Source organism: Papio anubis, chromosome 9 (assembly GCF_008728515.1).
Source record: "Papio anubis isolate 15944 chromosome 9, Panubis1.0, whole genome shotgun sequence".
NCBI lineage: Eukaryota > Metazoa > Chordata > Mammalia > Primates > Cercopithecidae > Papio > Papio anubis.
The window spans coordinates 109,331,708-109,349,584 of NC_044984.1; the positions used below are offsets into that span (position 1 = coordinate 109,331,708).

General features: G+C 44.5%; 1 long non-coding RNA gene across 2 annotated transcripts in view; it reads left to right on the plus strand.

Annotated features, from left to right (window-relative positions):
* LOC108581127 overlaps nucleotides 1-17,877 on the plus strand; it is a 173,416-nt gene that overhangs the window by 145,716 nt on the left and 9,823 nt on the right. For both annotated transcript variants that reach the window (XR_002515873.2, XR_002515872.1), the window contains 2 exons: nucleotides 13,711-13,826; nucleotides 14,166-14,236. This is a non-coding gene — a long non-coding RNA (uncharacterized LOC108581127). The remainder of the gene's footprint in view (nucleotides 1-13,710; nucleotides 13,827-14,165; nucleotides 14,237-17,877) is intronic.

The following is a 17,877-nucleotide window of genomic DNA, read 5'->3' on the forward strand; positions in this document are numbered from 1 at the left end:
TTGAGAGAGTGCAAAAGTTGCTTTGTAGTTTGAGAACTGCTCATAAAAGTAAATTTCTTTTTTTAATGCAATGATTAGAATTGCTTTGCTAGAGGAAAGTTACATATAACTAGATACTTACTAGTATATCTTGTATATTAGTATATTATAGTAATCTCAAGCACATGATAGGCATATTTATTAAATGAATAGTTACTATGTAAATGGAAAAAGATAAATAAGACCAAAGGGTGACAGATATTCAACAAATATTTGATGAATAAAGAAGTTAACAGATAAAATACATGAATGAAAGTAGTTCCCAGGATGAAAGAAACATGAAGTCAATGAGACTGGAATGTGTTAGAGAATTGCAGGGTGTCTGTCAGCAGATAATGGTGCCCTTGCTTTTCTTCCCACAATTCACAGGGGCAGTTTCTCTGCACCTGTCCTTTGTCCAAGGTGACTCATTTCTTCCGGCCACAATTGTCTGACCAGAAATGGCATCTAGCCCCAGGGAACAAATAAAAAATATCTTTCCCAGGAAGACAGAACTGAAGCTTAGATGAAGATTCGGTGTTGCAGGGACAGTAATAAGCTTATGTGACTACTACAGGAAACCATCTTTTGCTTGCCAATGAGATAAGGAAGAAGGAAAAGATGGTCTGCCATGAGGAAGAAGAATAGAAGAGAGGGAGAGAGAAAGAGACAAGGAGGGAGGGATGGAGAGAGAGAGAGAAAGACTGATTCAGGAAAGAGAAATGGGCCACACCTGGTGGCTCATGACTGTAATCCCAGCACTTTGGGAGGCTGAGGCGGGTGAATCACCTGAGGTCAGGAGTTCAAGACCAGCCTGGTAAACATGGTGAAACCTCGTCTCTACTAAAAATACAAAAATTAGTGGGGTGTGGTGGTGCATGCCTGTAGTTCCAACTATTCAGGAGGCTGAGGCAGGAGAACTGCTTGAAGCTGGTAGGTGGAGGTTGCAGTGAACCAAGATCGCACCACTGCACTCCAACCTGGGTGACAGAGTGAGATTCCGTCTCAGAAAAAAAAAAAAAAGGGAGCTGGGGAGAGAGAGAGAGAGAGAAATAGAGAAAGAGAAATGTCTGCATACCTGAGATTCTTCTAGTTCCCAGATATAACCCCAAATCTTTATAATTTCTTCGACATTTTCCCTGAAGTTAGTATACATTGATTTATGCCATTACAAACACTTTTTTTTTTTTTTTTTTTGAGTCAGCGTCTCACTCTGTTGCCCAGGCTGGAGTACAGTGGCACATTCTCAGTTCACTGCAACCTCTGCCTCCCAGGTTCAAGTGATTCTCCTGCTTCAGCCACCCAAGCAGCCGGGTTTACAGGCATGTGCCACCACACCCCGCTAATTTTTGTAGTTTTAGCAGAGACAGGGTTTACCGTGTTGGCCAGGCTGGTCTCTTAACTCCCAGCCTCAAGTGATCCACCCATCTCAGCCTCCCAAAGTGCTGGTATTATAGGCGTGAACCACTCACCCGACCCCCAAACACTCTTAAAGTACGTGCCCAGTGATGAGACATTGTAGCCTTTATGGTCTTTGTCCATGCAAACACAAAGACTGGATCTCTCAAGCAGCCTTCCTAATACTTCCCATTCCCTTCCTACTTCTTAAGGTCCTAGGTTGTAATGAGTATTTTTTTCATTTTCCTTTTTAATTATAAAAAAACAAGAAGGAGGAGAAGGAAGCTGAAGGGGGGAGGAGAAAGAAAAACTGAAATCCTTTTGTCCTCACGTCTGTGAACTGGCTGACGAGGCGCTGCTGTTTGATTTGGTTGCCACTCAGGGCTGAGGTTTGTCTTCTCCACTTTTCGCATGGACTTCTGTTGCTTTTTCTTGGCTTCTGGTTGCTCAAGAGGACTGAAGGGTGTCCAGGGCAGGGCTGTGGTGTTTGCATTGGCTGTCAGAGCCGAAGGGGCGGCAGAAGGGCCTGACCTCCACCTCAGAACAACAGGAGTTTCCTTTCTGGGGTTCCTTGTCTCGGGGATTAGGACAAAACACACCCACAGTTGAGCTTCAGTAAAACCTGATTAGAGTGTCCCGGAAGTGTTTGTTTTGTGGGGCGACCACTATAGATCATGGGAAACGAATGCTGCTTCTCTTCCTCTCTTCTCTTCCCCAGCAAGGGAGGCCGGTGGCTTTGGCTGCCTTGGTGGAAAAACCAATACTCTTCCGCAAATGGGTTCTTCTCACAGCCGTGAATTAGTGTTGGCACAGACGCCTCTGAGTGGGGATCCCACAAAGGTGCAAGCCTTTGCAAACACAGGACCTCAAAGATGTGGGGTGGATGGGGCGGCTGGGTCAGGTAGAGAGCCAAGGAGGGCAGTGAGTGTCGCTAAATGGAAATGCTGACAAGACTGAGAGTTAGGAGGGACAAGGTGACCTGGCACCTTTCTCTGTGTCAGACAGGGCACTTCAGCCAGTTTGCAAGGTGTTGGCCAAGGCATCTGTGAAACCCAGCAGCCAGAAAACTCATGACTGGCTGGGAAAAGCACCATTATAACAAGAAGAAGAAGAAAGGAGCTTGTTTTATGAATACATTTGCAGAGCCTGGAAACTGCAGGGAAGGGGAAGTTTAACATAATGGGACCCTCGTGGAATCCCTCTCATCCGCCTAAAACACACACCTCTGTGGTTTCTTTTCTCCCCCATGTCCTTTCTCAGGCACCACCTCCACCTTTGCCACCCTGACCCCATTGGCTGGCCTTTTCCTCCCCTTGCCCTCACCAATCAGCTGGGCCTGCCAGTCCGAAGGCTAGGGCATGACATATTTGCACCATGCGTAAACACCACTCACCATTAAGAGCTCCCTCTAATGAGAAACAGAGCCACAGAGGGGAAGCTTCAAAGTGGTTAACGGAAGGAAGTGCCTGGAACGAAATCCGACTTGATGTCCCAATTAATACGTCCCCTAATTCTATTTCCTGCCCTTGCGGGCTTGCAGCCGCCTCCCTCTAATTTCTGTGGGAGACAGAGACTCGGCTGATGGGGAGGAAGAAACCTGGAAATGGGACGGCTTCACGGATGACTTGATACATAGGCAATGGGCATATTAGGACAAATTAGGGAATTAAGGAGGAGGAAAAAAAAGAGACGACGACAGTCAGAGGAAATGTCATCTCAAGTAATAGTATTAATGGAGACTGGGGTTTTGCTGGAGAGGGTGGCTGGAGATATTGAGAGCTAAAAACACCAGCCAAATTGTCTTTTATTTCAGGCTGGGAGAGAGGAGCCATTGTCAGACCCTTTCTTCTCTGCTCTAGGATGTTGGGGGAAAAACAGCCTTGGGTCTCTTCAGTAGGATTAGAGGCAGGCCCCAATCTCAGCCCAAAGTCTGTTGTATTCAGATGAAGGCTTTATGGAAATAAAATGAAATATAAAGACATAAGTCTGGCAATAGTCAAGTTAGAATAAGTGGTGGACTCTGGAAGTGTGAAAAGACCTTTGACATATCTCTTTTTAGTCTGGTCAGCCTGAAAGTCCACCATTTGATTGCTCTTTTTCAGTTGGGCATTGCCTTCTCTGTATTGTCCCATTCAGAGACAGATGCTTGCAGAGGGTAAAACATGGCATCCCTGAGGCAGTGGGATAAAGAGTTTGTCAGGGGCATCAGACACCCCAGAAGAAGTGGTGACCAGAAGACCCTCATCCACTTGGCTGCAATGATTTGAACAATCTCTGATTGATTCCCATCTTCAGTTTCTCCAGCACTCTTTTCTATCCTCTGTCCATCTTGCACACACCTGCCTCATGATCTTTCTAAAATACAACACCCATCTTGTCTTCACCCCACTTAAATATCTGGTGGGGCTCCCCGGTTCCTGTGTGGTCAAGTCTGGCCACCTTAACATGGCATTTAAGGCCTGTCATAAACCACATGGGTTTTCTCTGGAGCCTGGCTATCCTCCACTCTCCTGGGCCTCCACCCAATCCCAGGGTCTCCCCAGTCTGCCAAACTCATTCCTTTTCCATAGTCTTGTACCCGGTGACTTCCTCCAGCTTTATCTTTCTCCCTTTTCTTTACCCAGGGGGCTCCCTGTTTACCCATCAAGTCTAAGTTCCAATGGCCTCTCCTTATAAAGCCTTTCCAGGCATCTAAGTCACCTCTCTGTGTTCCTGGGGACCTCTCTTTGAATCTCTGCACCATCCCACATGCCACTGCATTGAAATAATTGGCTTTTATATCTGGTTTCCCCAGGAGATTGAGTCTCCCAGAAGACACACAGAGGACAGAACTAATGGTACAAGTTTCTGTATATCTGCACTGTTTAACATAACATCAGAGCTCAATAAATGGAGAGAGAAAGAAAGGAGAGAAGAAACAGAGGGACACAGTAAGAGATAGAAGAAAGGAAGTTCAGAAAGAGCAGGAAACATCTAGAACTGCATTGCATTGTCCACGGCATAATTTTATGATTATTTAACCCAGCCACTCAGTCAGATGTAAGATTGGGCTGAATTCACTTTAACACTCCTTCAGGTGAAGCAAATTGGCCGGGCTATACAATGCAACCAATGGTTAAGAGCCTATGCTTTGGAAACTTGGATTTACATTCATTTGAAATCAATTAACCACTGGGGAAGTCACTTCCCCTCTCTGAGCCTCAGCTCTCTCCTCGGTAAAATGGGAACAAGGTGACCTTGAGGAGCAAACCAGGTGAAATGCTTAAAGTGCCTTGTCCAGTGTCTAGTACATAGTAAGTGATCAATAAAATCTAATATGCATGAGAGTCTTAGCTTGGGAATTCTGCTATCTTCTCAGGCCATCTGAGGTTCTTTCTCCCTCCTATTACTGGTCTCTGCTGCCCGGGCTCTGCCCTATAATCTGAATTGTTTGCTCTTCCTGCTGCTAGGATAGACAACCCAGGGAGTAGTCCTTGCATCCATGCCAACAGTTACTGGCATTTTGGTTACTGGGAATGATGTCACTCCTGTGTTTTGGCTCCTTAAAGGATCTGATGCATGCCACATACATATGCAAATAAAAGAGTTTCCTGGTTACATCCTCTACTTGGGAGCAGAAGTGGTGGCAAAAATTTGCAGGTCTGAAATCATATGTCTGAGTTCCTCTGCTGTGGTTTTCCAGACAGTGAAGAACCTGGAGGAACTGCTGAGGCCACACGGCCTGCGCGGGGAGCTTTTCCGTCAACGTAAACCTCTGCACAACCTGAATTCTTTTCCTCACGTCCCTAGGACCTTGTGTTCTTGTTTGGAGCAGAAGTCACCACTCCCTGGCCAGACAGTGCCTGTTCATGTAAACATGGATGCAATGATCAAAGAATTCCATGTTGGAATTTCTCCTTAGGAAATCACTGCAGACAAGAGAATGTTCTTAAGGTCCATAGAAGATGGCTTCAAGGTTGGCTAGGGCATCACCCAAGTCATTCTCCAAGGGGATGAACTGGGTGATAGTGGTGTTGAGAACTTACCTGAGGCCTTTCTCTTGGAATAGTCTGTGGATGTGTTTGAGTCCAGTGCGTTTTACTATTGACAAGCTTTGGTCAGGAACCAGAGAGTCTCCCTCTTCTTGATAACTTGTGACATTGGCAGAGTTCTTACTTCTTCTCATCCTCCTTTTCCAAATACTTCCAGGTCCATGATTTACTGGAGATCCTTCTTTGGGGTTTGAGACTTTTTAAGTCTCCATTTGATCGACTTAAAAAAGACGGCACTGAAAGGTTAACCTTAAGTGTCATAATTGCATGATGTGCTACCCAGATCCATTTCAGGATTGAAGGACTTATTCTCCCCAGCTTCTAGGGGTGTTGCCAGCTGAATGCTTTTAGCTCCCAGCCCTCTCTAGGTATTGACTTCAGCTGGAAAGATCCCTCTCACTCAATATTACATCTTCCTCCAAGGACAGCCCACATCCAAAGATTGATGTGGCAAGAGAATTAAGACATATCACCGTGTCCCCAACTGAAGGGTCACACGTTTCAAGAACCCCCATGGGGTCGGTTGAGGCCTTTGCTGAGACTGCATCACAGCTCAACTTCTCCTTCCACCCAATCCTGAATTTTTTTCTTTCCCTTCTAGCTCCAATGTATGTTCTGCACATTAATCTTTATCCCAGAATGTTTCCTAGAGAATCTGCAACCTCAAGGTCAGACAAGGTGAAAGGGGCCAATGTGAGTCTGGAGTACAAACATCAAGACTTCTGCTCAAGACATCCATGGCTAGTTCCTGAGTGCTTACTAGGTACCAGGCACTGAACCAGGAGCTGTAGATGAGGTGATGAACAAAGTTCTCGGGACCTGCTCTCATGGGACCATATTCAGATGGCAATAGACAATGAATTTATAATTATTTACAGGGGTGATGAGTATTAAGAATAAAAGGTACAGGATGCTAGAGAAGTAAATAATGGGTATCACACCAATCTGGGGGATAATATAAGGCTTCCATGAGGCAGTGATGATTGGATTAGGACCAAAGGATGATGAGGACAAGTTAGCCAGGCAAAGATAAGGGAGGGAAAGACAGTAGCTAAGAACAAGTAGAGTTTGGAGGATGTATGCCATGACAATAGAATTCACAGGACTCTGGGAGATGTGGGGAGCATGATATAAAAGGAGTCTGGGTGCATGAGGCAGTGGTTTGGACCACTTGGATAATCAGGAAAGCTCTGGATCACATTTACTGCTTCACCCAAAGATAGGTAGAATCTATTTCTCCTCACTCTGAATCTAGCTGGACTTGTGACTTCCTTGACCAATAGACTATAGCAGAAGTTATGATATACCAGTTCTTGGCCTAGTCTCTAAAAGGCCTGGTGATTGCAACCTTCACTCTGGAAGCCTGCCATCAGGTTGTAAAGAAGCTCACATTACTACTGAATAATGAAACGTCCCACACAGAACAAAAGACCACATGGATAAATACTGAGCTTCCCTGCATCTGAGGAAGCCTACGTGGACCTTCCAGTTCAGCCCAGCAAATAGTCAAATGCAGTAAATGAACCCAAACAATGCCCCCAAACTGGGGCAAAAGAACCACCCAGCTATTCTTGACCCATATGATTGTGAAAAATGATAAATCATTTTTGTTTTGAACCTTGAAGTTTTGAGTTGGTTTGTTACACAGCAATAGCTAACTGAAACATTCTCCCTTAGGAAGAGAAAATCCCTCATACACATCTATCTTGAACAGCTCACAATCACTGAGTGCCAACAATGTACCAGACTTTGTGCTATGGGAGTTTTATATTTTATTTCATTGAAATCTCACCAAAAACCCGATGAAGTAGGCATTTATGTCCATTTTAGATGAGAAAGAAAGAGGTTCAGAGTAAATGTGACTTGCCCAAGTCACTCAGCTAGTGAAGTGGTGAAATATGGATTTGAACCCAGAACCCAGGCAGTGTTTTTTTGTTTCATTTTTTGTTGTTGTTGTGGGTTTTTGTTTGTTTGTTTGTTTGTTTTTGAACAGTGTCTCTCTGTCACCCAGGCTGGAGTGCAGTGGCACGATCTCGGCTCACTCCAACTTTCAAGCGATCTTCCTGCCTCCCGAATAGCTGGGACTACAGATGAGCACCACCACACCCGGCTAATTTTTGTATTTTTAGTAGAGACGGGGTTTTGCCATGTTGGCCAGGCTGGTCTTGAACTCTTGACCTCAGATGATCTGCCTGTCTCAGCCTCCCAAAGTGCTGGGATTACAGGCGTGAACCTATTAACTTTTCTTGCATGGGCTTGGGGAGGAAGGTCAAGGAGACCTGGGCCAAACACTGGATCTGTGGGAAGATTAGTCTGTGGATGGCAGATACCACCGAGCTAAGGTTTGTACTTTTTGGACAGTAATTCCTGCATCTCAGGTACTTCCATGGCTATCCAATGCCTCCTAGGATACCTGGTTCCTCAGTCAGCAAGATTTGTCACACGCAGGTCAGGGCAGGGGAGACCAACCCCAAACTGCAGTTAGTAGAGCTGGTTGTTAGCCCCAGTTTTGCCTCTAACTTGACAGATGACCTTGGGTCATGTCTTCCCCACCCTATACTCCTATTTCTCCATCTGCAAAATGAGAGCAGAGTTTTCCTGGCATTTCCAGATTCTTCCTACCAGCAAACCACCAAATCTATTACACACTCAGTTTGTACATTGTCTTACATATGTAGACTCATCCAAAGCTAAAAAATCTGTTACCTTGGGGATTTGAACATTCTAGTTGTAGATTTTTTTGGAGGCACCTGGAAACAAATTTTAAAAATGCCTGTCTGTTGCCACCTGCAGTCACCCCATGTGCTGCTGTGATGTGGATACTACTTTGGTAGACCTGGACCCAGCTGGTCTAGGTGCACCTGTTGTTCTAGTAGAGGGGCTAAGTCTTGGGCAGAAAAATGGGTTTCAAGCCAAATGACACCTATTAAACCAGACTTTGAGGAAATGGGATGCAAACCACCCAGCAGCCTCGTACTTCAACTACAGTTACCCCATTAACAGCAGAACTATCTCATTCTGGATTTTCTCCATCTCTGGGCAGCCAAGCTTCAGACAAGGGGCTCACATTGGCCCCTTTCACTTTGTCTGACTTGGCAGTTGCAGACTCCCTAGGGACCAGGTTCTTGGGTGAGGATTAACGTACTGGGCATATATTGGAGCTAGAAGGGAAGGAAAAGAATCAGGATTGGGTGGAAAGAGAAGTTGAGCTGTGATGCAGTCTCAGCAAAGGTTCAACCGACCCCATGGGGGTTCTGAAAATGGGATGACCCTTCCGTTGGGGACAGGGTGATATGCCTTAATTCTCTTGCCACACCAATCTTTGGATGTGGGCTGTCCTTGGAGGAAGATGTAATATTGAGTGAGGGGGGATCTTTTCAGTTGAGGGCAATACCTAAAGAGGGCTGGGAGTGGAAAGCATTCAGCTGGCAACACTCCTAGAAGCTGGGGAGAGTAAGGCCTTGTACCAAGGCAGTTTTCAGGCTCTTTGCAACCAACCCAGCCTCACCTTTTTCTCCAGGTGGGCAGGGGAAACTGGAGGCTTCTCATGCCTCTGCAGCCCCTCATTACAGAATGAGAGCTTCCACAACAAGTCAGCTTCAGGAGAAAGACACTAGGCAGGGAGGAAAAACGAAGCTGAGAAAAGGGAGCTCAGTTCCTCAATACTGGGCTGTGAGAACTTCCTCCTAATCTTTCTTTCTAGAGAAATTTGGTATCTTAAGAGCCTCTTCTCTGAGGCTTGGCTGCCAGGAGATGAAGATCCAGATTGTTGAGACTGTTCTGCTGTTAATGGGGTAACTGTAGCTGAAGAACGAGGCTGCTGGGTGGTTTGTGTTTCATTTCTTCAAACTCTGGCTGGGTCACTGGCATATTATATTATGTTTCAGAGCTAGCTGTGTAGAGTAGAAAGAGTACTGGATGGAGAGAGAATAATAGGGCATAACAACAACACCCATCACCATCATCATCATCATCATCATCATCATCGTCATCGACATTCATTGAATGTCTATACTCTTGACATGGCTTAACTTACCCAACTGAAACTCTCAACAACCCCTTATGAGATAGGTTCACTCTTCCCCCATTTTACAGATAAATAAAGGAGTTTAAAGAGGTGAAGTCAGTTGGTCAAGATTTTACACCTGGTAAATGTAGGAATGAGATATAGCTGCAAGATGCAACACTGAACCTGTTCCTCCCTTCTCTCTGGGCCTTGGAGGTCCATTCTGTAAAATGAGGGCTTGATCAGATGGACGGTAGCTTAACAATTTTATTTGTTAAAAAATCATGGGCCATTTCTTCAAATGAAGCTGGTCAGAGTGGGATTGCCCTGTTGATGTAAAGTGGAGGTATTTAGAATTCATTTACAAACCAGAGGGAAAAGAGCTTCTCTTAAGGTGCCTTCTAACTTTGTTGTTTCATGTTTCTGCAAATCAAATATGTGGAAAGATCAGAGTCTCTGTGGATGGGTTAAGGTGTAGTTCTTGATGCTGCAGTTCAAGGTAGCAAAGGTCCTCGATTGGAGACTTTACATCATTCATCCCCCTCACATGTCAGGCTCTTGTCGAACCGTGTACCTAGCCTAATGCAGAGCAGAGGGATAAAAGGAAAAAGAGATGTTTTTTCTTCCTTTTAGATTTTTGTAACTTTTGGGAAAAAGGGAGTGGAGAGGGAGAGAGAAGTTCATGGGTCATTACAATGTTGAGTGATAAGTATTTTAACATAAATAAGTACAGAGCACTGAGACAAGGGGCTTTTAATTCATACTCAGGATAGGCTTTCTGGCATGAAAAATGGGTAATAGAAAGAGCTAAAGGGAGTGGGGGACATGGGGCAAGGAAAACATGTCAGGTAGTGGGAGATGCGTGTGCAAAGCCACAGAAGAGCGAGGAACTGTAAGCTGTGTAGTGTTACTGGGATGCAGTCATGGTCGAAGGCATTAGCAATTGACAGCTATCTGTTTTATGGCCATCCCCCTCCACTCCCACCATCCTATCTTCTTCTCAATGCTCTATTCTGCCTCAGCACAATGAAGGGGCAAAAGGTTGATATTTGGCAATTACTTGGTTCTTGGTTAAATACATCATAAGAACCCACACATACTTAGGTTTTCCAAGAAACTCAGCCCTTGCCTTCTTAATACAAACAGGAAACAGAAAACTGCTACCCATACTCAACGGCAACCTGGACATTTCCAGATTGAGGAATTAAGATGATATCATGGGAGGAGAAGACATAAGAAAGTATGGTGTGTTTCACTGCAATGAAAAGCAGCCTTCTAGGGGGAAGCTGGTCTGCACCCCTCAAACCCGTTCTCCCCCACTTCTCTCCCTAGTGTCTGATTCTTTCTGTTGCCTCTGTGACTCACCATTTCACAAGGTGGTTTACTTGCATTCCCTCTCCAGTGATGCGTCATTACCAGAAAATAGGTCTCATAGCGCAGGGTGGGAAACCAAAAGGCAAGGGGTAAGAGAGAGTGGTTGCCCAATGTGTGTCTCATGAAAAACTAGTTGTGAAATCTGAGTTCACAACCCCACCTGCAATGCCCTGGACGTCTGATCACAGAGACCTGGCCCTGGGTGCCAAGAGCGAGAGCCCATAGTTAGATATCATAGAAAGCTGGGTTACCACAAACTTTATTTTGTCTGATATTCATACTACAAAACCAGCTTCCTTTTGATTCGTATTTATTTAGAATCTTTTTTTGATCTTTAATTTTCAACTTTCTGTTAATTTATGTATGCCTCAGGAAAAGCACATTGTTGATCTAAAAAAATCATTCCCAATTATCTTCTAACTGAAGAGTTTAATCCCATTATGATTAATGGGATTCCAGACTAGTGTGAATTTATCTCTACCTTCTGATTACGAGGTTTCAATTACATTTATTTTTTAAGACTGTATTTATTTTTAAAGCAGTTCTAGGTTCCCAGGAAAATTGAGGAAAAGACAGAGGAATATCCCAACACCCTCTGCCCCGACATGCACAGCCTCCTCCATCATCAACAGCCCCTCCCACCACCAGACCGCTACCTTTGCTACCATTGGTGAACCCACATTGACACATCATTATCTTCCAATTGCAAAACCTACAGAATGTACAACAGCAAGAGTGAACATTAGAGTTCACTGTAGGTTTCAATAAATGTATAATGACATGTGCCCACCATTATAGTATAACACAAAACAGTTTCATTGCCCTAAAAATCCTCTGTGCTCTGCCTCTTCATTCCTCCCTCCTTAACTCTTAACAACCACTGATCTTTTTACTGTCGCCATAGTTTTGCCTTTTTCAGAATGTCATATAGTTGGAATCATACAGTGTGAGCCTTTTCAATTGACTTCTTTCACTTAATAATATGCATTTAAATTTCCTCCATGTCTTTTCATGGCTTGGTAGCTCATTTCCTTGCAGTGCTGAATAACCCTGTATTCCATTGTCTGGATGTACGATGCTTTATTTATTCATTCACCTACTGAGGAACATCTTGGTTGCTTTCAGCTTTTGGCATTTGTGAATAAAGCTGCTGTAAACATCTGTGTGCAGGTTTTTGTGTGCACATAAGATTTCATCTCCTTTAGGTAAATACCAAGGAGTGTGGTTGCTGAATCATATGGTAAGACAATGTTTAGTTTTGTAATAAACTGCCACACTGTCTTCCAAAATGACTGTGTCATTTTGCATTTTCATTAGCAATTTTTACTTAATCACATTTTCATCTTTTTTTCTTTTTGTCTTTGCTTTTTTCTTCCTCCTTTTCTCTTTTGTATTAGGTAGATAAAATTTTATTTTTACCTTTCCCTCCCCACCCACCTTTTCTTCTCTCTTTTTTCAGAAGTTATTGGTTCTATTTCTATTGTGTAAATAGGCACATTTGATTCTTACCATGCTTATGATTAATCACTGTAATCAACGTAATAATTCGTATAGCCCTTCCTGAGCAAAATGAGGTCCTCAGAACACTTAACCTCCAACCTTTCCCCTTTTCCAGCATTTATATTATTTTTGTTCACCCACACTACAGCCCCAACTCCAGCCCCTTCCTCTCTGTATTACGTTGTAAGTAATGTCACCTCCCTGATTCTCAGCTTCTTCAATTAAAAAAGAGTAGAAGTCATAACATCTTCTTTGGAGGCTCCTTGGATGGCCGGAAACAATGTACATGAGGTGAAAATGTTCCAGGCCATCCACGCATTTATTGTAAAATCTGTTAAAAGTTGAAGAAGTCAGAGAATGATTGCAGCAGGACAATAGGGAAGGACTTTTACTCTCCTTTCCTGCCCCTTCCTTATTTTGTCCTATTTGAACATGTTCTTTATTTTATAATCAAAGTCTATTAGGACCTCACTTCCTTTCAAGGCAATGGAATCTTACAAAGATCCATTTGCACTGAACTCTCCGTGTGCAGCAAGGTACTGCCTTGATCTCTGGACCTCCTGTCTCTTTTCTCTGAATCTTCATTCCTTCCTGTTCCTCTAAACCCTGTCTCCATGTCTGTCTCTCCCACTGCCTGACTCCTTCCTCTTCTTCACTTCCTTCTGACGTCAGGGTTTCTGCCTTGCCCCATCTTTCTGTCTCTCCACGTCTTTGTTTTTCTCATCTCCGCTTCTCTCTCCCTCCGTGTCCAGGTCTCTTCCTGTCCATCCATCTCTCAGCCTCAGCCTAGCTGGGTCCTCCACTCTGATTCTCTCCCATCCATCTCCCTGGGCCTGACAGAGGCTCTTTGTCGAGTCTCTTCCTCTGTCTGCCGCCATCCGTTGTTTTCTCTGTATCTCGCTGGCCGCGCATCTGCCACTGTTTCTATCATTTTCTCTCCATCTAGCCATTGATCTCTGATTCCCCTGCTCCACTTCTCTGTCTCTCATCCCTGTCACCAGCTCCCTCTCTGTCACTTTCTTATTCTCTCCCTGCCTCATTGCACGCTCTTTGAACATCAGGCCCGGCCCCAGCCCGGGGTCTCTGGGCTCCAGGAAGCCAGCCAGGGGCTGTGCAGGCTGCGCTGTAACTCAGGAACTCCGCCAGCAATCATTTCATTAGGCAGGAATGGCGTTCCCATTACCAGATAGCAGGCCTGCTTCTTCCCCACCATGGCCCCCTCCCTGCTGCAAAGCCCCCTCGCAACTTCCTGCTCGCAGCAGCCACACAAGGCCTCATTCTAATCCTGCAGCTTGTCTGTTTAGTGTCTTTGGAGAGGGAAAAGGAGCAGAAAAGTAGCTTGTCTTTTATTTTTATTTGCCTTCTTTTTTTCCCTTCCTCCAGATATCCCCCTGGGGCACCGGCCTAGAACAGAGCAACAAATATTTACTAATTCCATTAACAGAAGAGAGTTGGAATTTTTTTTTTCCCAAGCGAATATCCGAGGCCCCAAGTTCATGGTGAGCCCTCTCCCCCGCATGGCCCCCTCTCCCCCCTCCTCCTTACACGCCCAGGACTTATATATAGTTCACTCAGTGCCATTTCCCCAATTTTTTCTGAAGTTCAAGACAAGTTGAAGGGTCAAAAAGGCAAAGGGTGTTTTAGAAGTTTAGCAGACAGCTTTTGGTACAAGGAAAAGAGAGGGAGAGCCGGAGAGAGGGAAACAGGGTGAAGAGGCAGGAATCTGGCTCGCATTAAGCTGGGAAGTTCCAACCATTGATTCGCTCTGGAATTATGGCTTTTAAAAAACTGCAAAACATGGTTTATTCATAAGGGTTCTTTTTTTTCTTTTTCTTAAGTAGTGACCCAAAGTTACACTTTGGTTCACCAAGACGAAGACGCGTCCTTCCTCTCTCTATGGACCTTTCAGGTAGGACTGGGAGTAAAGGGAGGGAGGATGGGAGATGATAGATTTCCAAGACAGTGAGTTCTGAGAACACAGAAGCGTCTTCTGGCCAGGCCTATTCAATGTCTTTACCTTCCCTGCTTCTGAGGACAAACCAATGGCACTTCTTTGCAAGGGGAAGGGAGATCTCTTATGGGAAGGGGGAGCTTCTTCTGAAATGGCAACTCCTGATCTCTGGTAAAGGAGGATGTAGAGGAAAAATACTCATGGGATTAGGTTGATGAATGCTACATTGGGAACAGATTTAGTGATTGCATTCATCTCCTAGGGCTGCCCCCAACTAATGACCACAAACAGATGGCTTAAAATGAGAGAAATGTATTCTTCCACAGTCCTAGAGGCCAGAAGTCTAGAATCAAGGTGTCATCAAAGCCACGCTCCCTCTGAAGGCTCCAGGGAGGAATCCTTCCTTGCTTCTTCCAGCTTCTGATGGCCCCAGGCATTCTTGGCTCAAGCCTGCATCACTCCAATCTCTGCTCCCATGTTCATATGGCTTTCTCAATGTGTATCAAATCTCCCTTTCCTTTCTCTGATAGGGACACTTGTCCTTGGGCTTAGGGTGCACCCTAAATTAAGGATGATCTCATCCTAAGATTCTTACATCTGCAAAGACCCTATTTCCAAATAAAGCCACATTCACAGTTATGTGGTGGGGGATGTTAGGACTTGGACTTAGGTATTCAGGAGACACCATTAAACCTGCTACAGTGATCATAGAGTGCTTCTCAACAACGCCACATGTGGAAGCCAATTAAAAGCATCCTGAAGCAACACAGCTGGAGAAATGCTCAGTGCTGAGTTCCTTCTCTTCTCGTTCCATCCTGCTTATTAAGGAAAAAGCCTTAGCTGGGTGCTAGGGTCCTTGAACACTTTCTTACCCCCTTGTGAATCCTCCTTTTTAAGAAAGAGAGATGACATCCCGGGGAGTCAAACTTCAGCAGGTTAAATAAATCCAGTATTCCTTATACTCTTGATTCACATGACCTTCTATTTATGAAAATAGATACTGGTCTTCCCCTGATGTCATGACATGTGGCTTCCTTTTTGATTAAATTAAATTTGAGCAATTGATAAGCAATTGAGTTGAGAAAAATATTAAGTAGATAAATAATGGAAGTAGTACATAACCATGGCAAGTATGGGTTTGCTGCACAGATTAAGGAAAACTGGGAAATACTGAAATGGCATGCTAGTTTTCCACAGCAGCCCAACACTTGTGAGGTTCACCAGCACGAGGGTGGTTAAGACAGGTTCAGTCCGCTGGAGTCTGCTGTTTCTCCTTGAACCTGAGCCACTGTTTCTCATGGTTATATGCATTGGGTTTCCCCATGAGATTTTATCTGGGGGTGGGAAAAAAACCCAAAGCTCCATAACTAAAAGAAAGCTTAACACATCAACCTTCTCTGTCACTTCACTTCTATTTTACAGATGAAGAAATTAAGGCTCAGGAGGGAGGAAAAAAAATAAAAGAAAGAATTGTCCAAGGTCACCAAGGCATCTGGACTCCCATATGTTGAGCTACTTCTGCTCATGGGGCAGCTGCAATACATGAATTCTTCACTACATGAGTTATTGTATTAAGTCCTCAGAGCAGCACTGTGAAATTGCTGGAATTTTACAGGGGAGGAAACTGAGGCTCAGAGAGGTTAGGAGCTCATCTGAAATGACTGAGCTGATAAAGAGAGGAGCTGGGATTCCCACCCATATCTGACTGTCTTTCCATCTGGTGTATTTACTGCAGCAGCCTATTGCCTTCTCTCACTGCATGCACACACACACAGGCGCATGTGCATGCACACACACACATACACACACACATACACATACACACGCAGAAGGTTTCTGCACCAAAGCAATTGGCTGAGGGCATGCTAAGTCCTGGTCATTTTTGCAGGCTCTGTATTCACACACCTTGTCCATATGACACTTCTCTGTTGGATCTGCTTGGAAATTCTTGCAGGTGACAGCATATTTCTGGCTTATTCTGAAGGGTATTAAGTGCAAGAGAGACTTTCCTTCTTGGAGAAAGAAGGGGGCTGTGCGTAAAGAGAGAGATTTTGAGCCTGAGGGTGCCAAGTTATTGCTTTCTACTGTGGAAATTTCTAGATGTTGGAAGATAATGAAATGAAGTCAAGTATTTGACTTTTTTTCTTTTTAACAGCCAGATGTTGAACCCTGACAGCATGATCACAGGAGTGACCTGCCTCTGGTGTGTTAGCTGCTGAGAGTCTACACTGACAATGCTGTTGTATTGTAGATCCCTGGTGTGTGCGCTTCAAGAAACTAATAGGAGCCATGAACCTCCTACCCCCATAGCTAAATGCCCACACACAACACTTTTCATACAATTCCTTGGATGTAGTCTTGGGAGCTCTTCTCTGAGGTCTGGTGTAAGATTCTCTTATTTACTGATCAGCTTGGGGACACCCCTGGATATTCCCATGGGTGACTACTTCAACTCACAGATGGAGAAACTGAGACCTCAGGGCAGAAGAACTCCCCAAGTCCCAGGGATACTTAGGGCTGGAGCCAGGGTTTGGGTGCTATCTATGCCTTCTCACTATGCCTGTGGCTCACTGCTTCTTCTCACTGCCTTCTTCTTTCTCTGAAAGCTTAAGACAGTTCTGAGTAGACATAGGCAGTCTGGGAGAACCCAAAGGGTAGAGAATAAAGGATCCTGCACCAATCTCGTAGGTTTGAATCCAAGCTCCACCACTTACCCAAAGCCTTGGGTGAGACAATGAACCTTTCTGTTTCTCAATTTTCTCATCAGTAAAATGGGGATTATATTAGCATCTACCTCACAGAGTTATAGTGAGGATTAAAATAGGACCCACATAAAGTTTTGAAAGAGTACCTAGCACACAGTACACATTCAATGAATAGTTATTACTATTATCATAATTATCAAGATTATTATTAGACGTAGAGGGAAAAATGCCTCTTGTGATGTGGCATAGACTCCACAGACAGGCTCATATGTGCCCTCTCCCACTCCAACTCAGCCAAGAAACATTTCACTCCAGGCACAAACTGATTTTGGTGTTGGGATAGTAGAATTCAGAGGTGTCTGGAGCTTAACTGGCTTAATCCCATAACTTTTAGGCAGAGAAACAAACATGAAGAGAAATCAAGAGATTTTTCTGAAGCTCCCAGAGCTCTTTAGAAGCACAACCAGGTCTCCAGAACTTTCAACCTGGAGCTGGGACTCCATTCAATAGAGCACCCTCTCCTCCCACTACTTCAGGCTCATCTCCCTCAAAATGTAGTTCTGAAAAGAAGCCACTGGCTCTGTGACACTAAAGGGGTTAACTCAGAACCCTGCAGCTGGCTGCAGTGCACGTCCTCAGCTCTGATTTTCATTTGCAAAACAAACAAACAAGAGGCTCTCTAATAACTCCCAGGCCTCCTTCTTTGTGGCTGAGATGTGGATTTTGCAAGAAGCAAGGCTTCCAAAGATCCCTAATTCCTATGCTGTTGTTGACAAAGGACTAAAGGCTGTTTCATGGCTAGTGAAAGCTTCACATGCTCATTCATTCATTCAAATTCATTCATTCACCAAATGATTACTGAAGACCTACCTCATGCCTTCAGACATGGATACA